Here is a 10244-nt window from a genome sequence, read left to right on the forward strand (position 1 = left end):
TTTTTTTTGTTTTTGGCGCTTGCGGTTTAGGCTCATGAAGCATTGGAGCATATGGTGGATTTATTTTTTTATTATTTATTTCTCGCTAACAGTTTAAGCTCATGAGCGATGGAGCATTATAATAATAATATTTTTTAAGCATAGTAGCATTTTAAGAATTTTCCATTTATTGGCGGAGGGCAATATTCGCCGTCAGCATAAATAATTCGATATGCACCACTCGAATAAACATCCTTTACTACATACGGGCCTTCCCATTTAGGTTCAAATTTTCCTTTTATTCGATGAGTAATATTCATGGGGCGGATAACTGCTAGCACCAGGTCCCCCTGTTTAAACGATCTTCTTTTTAATCGCTTATCAAAAGCTCGAGACATCCTAACTTGGTATGCCTCCAAGTTTTGCAATGCATGAAGCCGCTTTTCCTCCAAGTTGTCTAATTCTTTTAAGATTAATTTTGTCGCTTCGTCTTCTGTGAGTTTTTCTTGAATGGCAACTCGTAAAGAGGCGATTTGTACTTCTAATGGCAAGACTGCTTCTCCCCCATATACAAGGGAGTAAGGGGTCATCCCTGTTGCTGTTCGCGTCGTAACTCTATACGCCCACAAGGACTCTAGTAGCTTTTCATGCCAGTGCCTCTTATTATGTGAGACCATCTTTTTAAGCAATTTACATAACACTTTATTAAATGCTTCTGCTTGACCATTAGCGGACGAGTTATATCCAGTAGAGAAATTGTGCTTGATTTTAAATTTGGCACACATCCTCTCGATTTGTTTACTCCTAAAATTTGACCCATTATCAGATATCATTCTACTTGGCACACCAAATCGATATATGAGATTAGTTCTTATGAAATTTTCTACATTTTCAGCTTTTACCTCTTTTAATGCCACAACTTCTGCCCATTTGGAGAAATAGTCAGTGGCGGCTAAAATAAATCTATGTCCTTTGGATGATGGTGGGTGAATCGGTCCAACTACATCCATCCCCCACATTTCAAAATGGCCAGGACATGTTAGTGGGATGTAATGGTTCATGTGGTTGGTGTATAAAGTTGCCATGTATTTGACACTCATGGCACTTTTTCGCGAATTTCATGCAATCATCGAACATGGTAGGCCAATAATAGCCTAAATGTTTAAGTTGATAATGTAGTTTAGGTCCGGATTGATGCGCTCCGCACACTCCAGCATGGACTTCTTTTAAGGCCTCTATCACTTCATCTCGAGCAAGGCAACGAAGTAGCATGCCATCACTTGAACACCGATAAAGCGTATCATTTATGCAGGTGTAGTTCATTGATCTTTTCCTAATCCTAGACCTCTCATTTGAATTGAGGGGCAAGTACCATGGAGTAAATATTCGAGGAATGGCGTTCGCCAATCCCCCATCTCAATCTCTCAAGTTTCTATATTTGTTGCAAAGATGGATGATATGTCTTCTTCCTCTTCCAATATAGGAAGGACTCTACGTTCCTCCACATGTACATCCATTGTGTCATGTGGATTTAGTGACATGCTAACAGCTAGACTGGCTAGTGCATCTGCCTTTTCATTTTTATTCCGTACAACATGCTGAACTTTTAAATCAGCAAACATGGATATAAGTGTTTTTGCTTTTCTAAAATATGGTATAAGACCTTGTTTTTTAATAGTATATACTCCCAATAATTGATTAACTATTAATTGAGAATCTCCATAGACATGGAGTGTGCTTATACCCATACTAAGGGCTATTTCGAGGCCAATGATGAGAGCCTCATATTCGGCGGCATTATTCGAAATCGCTGAGGTTAATGTGAAGGAGTATGGAATGATTCCATCATCAGGCGTCACAAAGACGACCCCAGCACCTGTGCCAGATTTTCGACTTGCGCCATCGAAATACATCTGCCATATATGATCAGGTATCTCAATAGTAAAAACCTCTTCATCAGGCAAATCATCGTCAATGGGAAAATCATCAGGGATAGGGTGTGCAGCTAAGAAATTGGCCAATCCTTGTCCTTTAATGGCCTTCTGAGGCACAAACACAATGTCAAACTGTGAGAGTAACATCGCCCACTTAGCTAACCTACCCGATAATGTCATTTTGCTTAAAATATATCTGAGCGGGTCTGCTCTCGAAACAAGTTGTACCGTATGTTCTAACATATAATGGCGAAGCTTTTGTGCAGCAAATACAAGTGCTAAACATATTTTTTTCTATGTCAGGATAATTACACTCTGCCCCCAGTAGGGTGCGGCTGAGATAGTACAGGGATACTTCCTTCCTTGTGTCATTGTTTTGTGCTAAAAGGGCACCTAATGAGGTAGGCATGGCCGCTGTGTATAAGATCAATGGTTGCCCTTTGATTGGGGCGCACAGGACAGGAGGATTTGTTAAATATTGTTTAATATCCTCGAACGCATTTTGACATGCTTGGTCCCATTGAAATGGGACCCCTTTTTTCATCAGGCGTGAAAAAGGTTTGCATCTCCCGGATAAATTTGAGATAAATCTCCTAATATAAGCCAAGTGACCTTGGAGGCTTTTTAATTCATGCAAATTTCTAGGTTGCGGCATATTTATGATTGCCTTTATTTTGGTTGGGTCAATCTCAATGCCACGCTTTGTGACTATGAAGCCAAGGAATTTACCTGACGCAACTCCAAAAGCGCACTTCATGGGGTTCATTTTCAACTTATGTTGCCTAAATCGTTTAAATACTATTGCTAAATGTTCTAAATGCTCTTGCTCATGCTTGGATTTTACGACTATATCGTCTATATAGCACTCAACGATATCATATAATAAACCTTCAAGTACGATAGTCATGGCTCTTTGATATGTAGCGCCCGCATTTTTCAATCCAAATGGCATCACCTTATAACAGTATATGCCTTTGGGTGTTCGAAATGCCGTTAACTCCTCATCCTCTGGGGCCATTTTTATTTGGTTATATCCAGAGAAACCATCCATGAAAGAAAATATTTCATATCCCATGGTGGCATCTATGAGTATCTCAGAAATTGGAATTGGAAAATCGTCTTTTGGGCACGCTTTATTCAAATCTCTAAAATCTACACATATACGAATTTGCCCATTTTTCTTTTGCACAGGCACAATGCTAGAAACCCACTTAGGGTATTTTACTTCCCTAATGAAATTTGCAGCTATGAGTTTATCAACTTCAGCTTCAATTTTTGGAAGGAGCTCCGGTCGATATCTTCTTTGCCCTTGCTTGATAGGACAAGCGTCCTTATTTACAGCCAGTTTATGCACCGCAACCATTGGGTCCAAACCTGGCATTTCTTCATAGGACCAAGCAAACACATCCCTGTTAGCATAAATAAATTTATGATACTCTTTCTTACTCTTTATAGACAAATGTTCGCTAATAAAGATTGGTCGAGGGTCATCAGGTGTACCAATATTAATTTCCTCCAACTCATCAACAGTTGGCTGGTTTCCATCTTCCATTTGGGGAGATGTTGTTGTAGCGTCAATTGGCTCGATAGAGGTCATATGAACTTCATAACCTAGCCCATATTTTGTTTCCTTTAATGCTTGATCTTCATGTAATGCATCAAGCTGAGCTTGGGACATCATCTTTTCAAATGGCGCAAGCTGCCCTCGGCCATCACATAGTGAAGGGCCAATAGATGTATCATAGTCCATCTGTTGCATCATATAAAGCACTCTATTATCATATAAGGCGATAGGTAAAGTTTCATCATCTCTATCCAATAACGTGACTTGTGCAGCTACCTTATTTTTATCATGTTTCTCAATTTTCGCTTGATTTATTCTATATTGTACTGAAGGAGGTAAAGGTGTCGGGAATGTGGTACCTTTATAATTGTGTGCTTTATTTATAACACGAAATATTGGATCTCATTTTTTTTCTTTGGTCGCTTGGTATGTATTGATATCTCTTTTGATTTACTGAAGACTTCCCAGTGTCCCTATCAGGCAAGTCTTGAACTGACGATGATATTGTTTTCGGTTTTGAGATCTTATCAACTGGCTCAAAATAGAATTTGGCATCAGCATAGAAAGTCTCTGCCACTGTGAATGGCTTTTTGTCCGCAAAAATTCGCACTATGTCCCCCAAGGTATCTTTGTATTTAATACATTGATGGAGAGTAGATGGAACAACCTTATTTTCATGCAACCATGGACGACCGATCAATGCATTGTACGAGGTAGCCGCATCAATCACATGGAAATTCACATATGTCACAAGTTTTTCTAACTTTAGCACTAGGGAAATTGTTCCCAATGCTTCCTGGCCAGACTGGTTAAAACCATGAATAATTACGTTAGACTGGCTTAGATCACCAGCGGAGTACCCTATTCTTTTAAGAGTACGCAGAGGTAACAAATTAATAGCTGAACCACCATCAATCATGATACGGTTAATGACTAAGTCATCAATCTCACCAAGCATGAGAAGGGGTCTATTATGTTTCTTGTTCCCCAATAACAAATCTTTATCAGCAAAAGTCATGTTTTGAGTTTGAGCTAATTCTGCTTCCACTTGGGAAACTTCGGCTCTATAATCTTCTGGAAAGGATAATGCAGTAACAAATGCTTTACGCAAATCGGGAGAAAGACACAAGGCATCATACACAGAAAGCATAGCTGGTATTTTCTTCAAGTGTGCAACTACATCATACTTGACCGACACATTTGATACATGGCCAGTCACACTTCTCGGAGTTACATTCTCATTTTGGAGATTTCGTGGCTGAGACGAACTAGGCAGTTGGCGGCCTGATCTAAGCTATATTTCATCAACTTCCGGCACTTCTTCCTCGGGGAAGTAAAGTGGTTCATCGTCATCCTCAAATACTCCGATGGCGAAAGTGTCATACTCGTCCATTGGGTTGTGCTCGTGCTTCTCTACATTTAAGGAGATGCATGGGCCTCCACCCTTTTCCATCACTCGTCGTAGAGCAAGTCGTCTTGAGAATTGTTGTCGACGCTTTCTTGATCTTTGTGACGTGGAAGTTCCACCTCTTGGGGTGTGGATCCACCGGCGGAGAGCCTTGTTTTCATGCTTGGACTCAACTTGCTGTTTTGGATATCCTGGCATAGTCACATTCACATACTCGGGGTTTGATATCATCATATATTGATCATACATGTATTGGTCATAGTTTGGTGACATATTTAAAGTTGTATGACTCACCAAATCATTCCGAAAAGTGGCGACATTTGATGTAGCCACCTTCTTTCCTTTCTTCATACTTTTGAGGAGGTCAGCATTTATGGTGCCTTCATCTATCAATTTCTGTATGATGTTTTTCACCACAAAGCAATCTTTAAGGGTATGACCCAAGATACGATGATAGTGGCAAAAATTCGGTTCCTTGAACTTAGAGGCCTCTTCTGGCCTTTTGGGCTTAGGGAGTTCTATGAGGCCAAACTCTCTTAAGCCTATGAAAAGATCATCTACTTCTTCCACAGGGAAGGAATATGTTTGATTTTGTCGCTCACTCAAAGTTGGCCTTCTAGGAGCTGATGCATCACCTCTGTGTTGATTTCTTTCAATGGCGCCCCCAGTTTGCAATTTTCGAGGGACTACTGTAGCCTCCATGGCCTGCATCTGTTTTGGTTTACTGGGAACTTTATCCCGTGGTCCATTTCTTTCCATCACAGGCTTATTGTATGGTCTTGCCTGCCTAGAGATATGTTGCATATAGTTCTCTATATCTATTGCCTTTGATGCTAACTCTTCGAAGGTGATTGGACGCACCCCTTGCAAATATATGGCCATGTCAGGGCTCAAGTTGTTCATGCACATTCGTACCGCTTCTGGTTCAGTAATGGGCTGAGGACAATGAAGGCTTAAGTTCCTCCATCTATTGATAAAATCAGCTGCCCTTTCATTGGCCCTTTGTAGAGTCTGGGTCAACTCAGTGATCCATACTGTCCTTTGTGTGCTACAGAAACGCTCAAGGAAAGCATCCTGCATTTGTTCCCATGTTCTAATGGAGCCCGGTGCCAACTTACTATACCATGTGAAAGCAGGTCCTGACAATGTTTGTACGAATTGCCGGAGGAGGAGAGCGCCATTATGGGAGGTGTCTTGGTAGGCAGCTAAAAATGAGCCACATGTTCATGTGGAGATCCAGTTCCATTGAACTTACTGAACTGTGGTTGGCGATAGTTGTTTTGGAAGGGTACCATGTCAACTTCTGGTGGATATGGTTTCACATATCCTGGACGCATGGAATAATGTGTTTGCATGTATTGTGCTCTCACACCCTCAGAAATCATTCTTCGTATCGCCTCAAGAGTGAGTGCAGGTTCAGAACGTTGTTGGTTATGGCTGGTAGAGGCATCCCTGTCATTATTATGGCTGTGGTTAGCCACTTGTTCACGAGCCATTTGTTCACGAAGAGCAACCAATTCATCTTCCTTTTGTTGAAGAGTAGCCATAAGTTGGGCCATTTGCTGCTCAACTGAGTGGCCATCATTTGCTGTAAGGACTTGCTCCACACGGCTTGGCCCATCCTCATTATTTAGCAGGGAACACACGTCGTCGTTGCTTATGGCATTTGAATCATCTGAACGACAGCCTGACCAACTCCGAGTTATCGGGCGATGACCAGAAGGAATTTGCTTGCGAGGCTTCTTTCTTTTGAAATGAGTTGAAGCAGAGGAAGACTGACTAGCATCGCTATACTTTTCAGTGATCCCTACCGGCATGGCAGAAAGGACTTCGAATGGATTAGAAGAGGTTCTCTTTTGAGTTGAGAAGGGAGCGCATGATGATGTTGACCTTCTCGACCGTCCAACCAACCTTTCATGAATAGGGCGAGCATGGTTGGATGTCAAGTTACTAGTACATCCCACCCTACTAACCAGAGAGTCAGCTGGAAGTGCCAACTCTCTTCGTTTGTTGGCAGCACGACTAGCGCGCACATTAACAGCTTGTTTGACATACTTCTTGCGTTGTGGGTTTCTCTTTACCCACTCTTGATACTCTGGCCATTGTGCAAATGCTTCAGCACGCCGCATGATCTCACCATTAATATCATCTCCAGACATTGATACCCCCGGGAGTAACTTATTCAAATCTTGACATATGGTTCTTTCCAAGGAAGCCTGCATGGCTCGTCTTGCTGCATCTTGAATTCTACGACAACTTTCTTGGTGTTGAGTTAAAATCATATCCACAATGAATGAACGATGTGCATTTGTCAACGCAGCACTGTCGACCACAATGAGGTTAGCTCACGCACGACGATTATTTCGACGGTGGCGGCGATGCCTTTTCCGTGACATGGAACCTTGGACAGAAGGTTTTGAAACCATAATTTCTGATGATATGGGATCAGAAAGGGTTGCAGTTGGGTCGACATGACCTTTCCTGATGTCATCATTGGTGAGACCAATTCCTTGCCACCTAAGCACACGTCCATGTTCAACCAAACCGGGATTATAGACCGGAGATGGGATGAACTCAGGAGCCTCAACTCGTAGCTGAGTTCTAGTATGTGACTCATTTTTAGAGGATGATGTATTATATTCCATCACCACTTCTTTCCCTTTGTCCATGGACGGTTGAAGAACCTCCTTTTCCACCATGGCGGCCTTTCCCTTATTACAGGGTTGTGGATGTTGATGTTGATCTACCAATACCACCTCTTCATTTGGACTAATTGGATTTGTTGTTGTCATTGTTTTGGTTGGTGGTGCCCCAAGTATGCTTGGAACAAGTTTTGATGACCGCACCCCTAGCATATTGAGAGGTGTCAAAGTAGGAGTTGTCTCTTTTGGAGTTGAAGTAGGAGTTGTCTCTTTTGGAGTTGATGTAAAGGAAGCCCTTGACTGTACAAACTTGGTTGGAGGTGCCCGCTTGATGCGGACGGGCCACTCCCCAAGGGTAGTTTGGCGAAACCTTACTTCTGTCTTGTGGCCGACAGATTTGTGGACCTTCGGCCTGGAAAAACCAGGAGGACCTGAGCTAGAGGACGCAACCTTGTACACCTTGTTAGGGTGTTCTTGGGAGACAAACACTCTTGACCTCGCAGCCATCCTCCTTGCCCTTCGCTTTGCAGCTTTAGAAACAATTGGAATGAAACCATCATGAGGTTTGGAGTTGACCTCCTGCTCAAGCCCGATCATGGCTGGTGATGTAGTTGTGGTACGCAGGGAGCCATCACTATCGCTAGCATGGAGATGTCCGAGTGGCACATCCAGCCAAAGCGAACCGATGCGGAGCGTGATGAAGTCTTGAACGCGTCCAGCCATACCTTCATTTAGAAGACCATATATAAGTTTCATTTTGACATATATGTGGGAAATATCTTTATCCACATATTTGAAAAATAATAACATATCGAAGCTATTTTATGTGACCATATTGGAACTCGAAGATGAGGGGAAAAGTAGGTCCCACCGGGCGTGCCAGAATCTGATGTCGGGAAAACGGGCGGCAAAAAGCGTTGTCTCCACGTCAACAGACACAAGTTTTAATTTAGATATAATAAAGTAAATAATACAGGTATTGCAGGCTCATACTTCCATAATTCTTATATTTGCATAAAAATTATGTTAATTACATCTCCGTAGAGAAAACCCCTGATTAAGAGTTCCAACATAAATACATAAAAGAAAAATAAAATTACATCATATGGCTGACTATTACAAACTACAAAAGAAAACAAAAAAGTCTTCGCCTCATGTAGTCGTGGATGGTCGCATGCGTACGTCAGATACGACATGATTTCATTATTGACGAGCTAACAGAACCTCTTGCATGGTTATTTGCTAGCTTGGTTAGCTCCTTGCCGAAGCATAATATGGATGTATTTTAATTCATGCATATATATTTTTTATGAGTATCTTGTCATGTCTTGAAGTTATGACATGGCGCTGAATTTCAATAACTCAGCATGCGGCCTTTTTTTAATTATTTGAGTATATGCGCCTTTTGGGACGCTACATAATTCACCTCATAATATTTGTCTCTTTAGCTGATAGTGCATTGTATCACCTATACACATGATTTATTTTGAAGACTGAATTTGATAATCTTCATTGAATAATGCAAGACCATAAATCGATATATTTTATAATTTATATATACTTAGTGTGTGATGTAGCATTTTATTTGGATTGAGACCATGATGTTTGTCTTGGAAAGATATATGGCATATGCAATTAATCTATTTTGTAAGATTGGCATATATATTCATGACATGGTATTTAGTCATGACTTACATATACAACGCTATTTAGTTTAATTTAAGTACATAGTAGAGTTGTTTTTTTATTAATTGGGAGGAACGATGATTGATGAATGCCACCAAGTGTATATTTTTTTATTTGCTAGGCTCATTCCAATATTTATAACATTTTGGTTATTTTGACCCTGGCACGTATAGCGGGTTGACTGGTATTTATCCTCTAGATAAGTTATTAAATAGGTGTCTGTGGCGATGGCACGATGCATATATGTATATAGCCCGTGCATCTAAATGATATTTTATGTTTTTTTGTCAATTGCTTGCTAAGTAACATCATTATTACTCACATAATAATATTCCCATTAAAAATATTATCATGTGATATATGGCCGACTTGACTAGAGGCTGGCATTCATTTGTTTATTTTATCCTGGTAGCTGTTGATCAGGACAAAAGGCGAAGATACTCATACGTATGGCAGAATTCTCTAGTTTGGCTAAGTTTTAACTATCACTTAAGTATTTGATTAAGCATAATATTTGGATTATACTTTGGTCGTTGTACGTTAGGGCGTGAACGCGTGATTATATTCAACGATACACACACCAGTATAATTTTGACGTGGTCTTAAATAATTTGGTGTATACGCATGCATGTACTTGAGTATGATTTTATTTGTTCACTTTATTTATCAGGGTAGCGATGACCTAACAGCTTTTCCACAATTTATTTTGCTTTGAGTATACATGGTACGGCAATATGCAAATGTGCACGTATCTTAGCTATTTGACAACATGCCGAACTTCATATTAATTTTAGTAAAAATAATATTCGATGGGTACAAACTCTATCATGTAGAGAATTTATTTATTGTGATTGGTCAGATATAGACGTTTTTATGGGTATGGGGAATCGTTTATTTTGTAGCCAAATTTTGCACACATCGCGGAAGACACATATAGTCATGTATGTATTTTCTTTCTTTTCCTTTATTTAATTAATAGTCCTTGCAGCAGACCTTTATAGCAGGCTACAATGGCGGGTACGAGCGATCAA

The sequence above is a fragment of the Zea mays genome, chromosome 3 (assembly GCF_902167145.1).
Source record: "Zea mays cultivar B73 chromosome 3, Zm-B73-REFERENCE-NAM-5.0, whole genome shotgun sequence".
In the NCBI taxonomy this organism is placed as follows: Eukaryota; Viridiplantae; Streptophyta; class Magnoliopsida; order Poales; family Poaceae; genus Zea; species Zea mays.